Raw genomic sequence first — 2,276 nt, 5'->3', positions numbered from 1 at the left:
TCTTTAACGATTTCAAAACCAGTTTGAACGTTCGGAATTTCCCTCCCGATCAAACTGCGGGGGGGATGTTAGACGATATACTTTAGTATTGTTGTATTTAGGCTTGTATTGTTTAGCCCATTGTATGTATTTGGCCCATGTAGCCTTATGTATTGATACTCTCTCTTTAATGAATGATACGTAAGGGATTTTACAGATTATCAAATATGTTACCTTGAAATTCCCCCAAATCGATTCGATTACTTTCTTTGGGGATTTCTTTGAAACTTATCAAATTACCATTTATATATTGATCCATTTGTCGGCTAATCACCTGGTGTACAAAACCTATCCCAAACATATAATATATTGGGTTTTGTTTAAGTCGAGATTTAATAAAACCATGAAATAAAGATATTTTTCAACGGAAGACTTTTATATTTTATTTAAAATACTTAAATAAGGAGAAACCACCAAAGGATCACTTAACATGATCATACAAGATAATATAAAAACAACCATAATGGGATTTATCGGTTACAACCTTTGAAGCCTTTGAATCCTCTCAAAAGGTTGAACATTAGTGAAGATGGAAAGAGCAAAAACGAGAGTTCCTCTATAAATATAATCCACCCACGAGATTCCAACACCTTATGAATGCTAGTTCACTCTTGTAAGACACAAAAGTCTTAAGGTTGAAAATCGAATACAAATTTGATGTTTCAAGAGAGTAAATTTGTGTGCACTTTTTCTTTCTAACCCTTTAGAGAGAAGAAAGAGTATGTGTGTGTTTAAATTTGTCCAAACTTTGTAATGTTGAGAAAAAGAAAGGCTTTTTTTTATCGATAATGTCCATCTAGAAGTCATCCAATTCAATTATGAACCTTGAAGTATTCAAGAACATGCATTGGAAGAAATAACATGCAAACAAACCTCACTCGACCTCCCTTGGAGGTGGTTGGACAAAATTAAGTGGAGGGAGAGTGTCTTCCAATCCAAGTGGGTCCCCCCCACACACACTCACACACACACACACACACACACTCTATCTCTCTCTCTCTCTCTCTCTCTCTCTTTCTCTTATATTTTATAAACGTTAACATTTATACTTTATAAAATAAAAACTCCTTTTATTTAGAAATAACTTTTATAAATAATATTTATATCGATCATTTATTTTAACCTTTATATTATATAAATAAAAGTTACACTAACTATTTAAATCATTTAACCTTTTAAATGATATAAATACCACACTTCAATTAATATGTACCATATGAACCAAGATACAATATTATTTTTCACAAAATAATAGATGCAAGAGCTATAACATTTTATTATGAATCAAATTTGTTAGATAAAATGATCAATTGGTGTCTACTTGTTATTGGTATGACCCTATAGGATCATATGTTATTGGTAATATCATTTTATGACCATTCTTGAGCATACAAAACCAACAATCTCCCACATGCGCAAGATGACTGGTCATACTCGATACAATAGTACCTTAATAGTCATGGCCTCACCTTTATTATTTCACATTTCTTAACCCTTTTCTACCCAATATAGTAAAAGCATGATAAATTACATAAGTAAAATCATATCATATTATTTCACCTAACATTGGTATCTAGAAAATAGATAATAAGCACAAATAGCAGGTAATTATCTAAATATTTTATATCTATGTTTAAGATGATAGTAACTATGCAATCACTTGTTAAAAGTGGATGACTTGAGATTAGGGCATAACTTCACCTAACACCTTAGCTTTTCTTTTTGACATACCTAGATATAATTATCACTAAGTCTTAGTATTTGCTTTATTATTTTTGCGACTATAATAATGATAGTCTAGATTCCTCAATAATCTCAATGAATATTGGTCTATAGCTAATAAGGAATAACCAGGTACGATCATATCGGATGTAGGGTCCGTTTGGTATACAAAGTATACTATTTTGAAATCCTACTTTAAACAACTCACTAAATCTAGCCTAGACATTACCCTCGTAGGTAGATCAATCAGTATTATAACATGGAATCACCGATAAATCTTGTTTATTGGTTCGTAATGACAATAATGAACTTAAACATAAGTTACACTTAAAGCATAATAGGTGTAACTTAACCTACAAATTTTCCTGACAAAATTTCGGAAATTTCGCATACAAAACTCCAACCAAAAATCTCTTTTTCATCGGGATCCTAGATACTCCAGAGCCCCATTAAAATACTGAAGGGTTTTATAGGTTATAAATCTTTGCATGAGGCGGAAAATAACGTAACCCTTA

Source organism: Lactuca virosa, chromosome 7 (genome assembly GCF_052849685.1).
Source record: "Lactuca virosa cultivar CGN04683 chromosome 7, Lactuca_virosa_CGN04683_v6, whole genome shotgun sequence".
Lineage (NCBI taxonomy): Eukaryota > Viridiplantae > Streptophyta > Magnoliopsida > Asterales > Asteraceae > Lactuca > Lactuca virosa.
The sequence above is the reverse complement of the archived record's forward strand: the minus strand, read 5'-3'. Positions refer to the sequence as shown.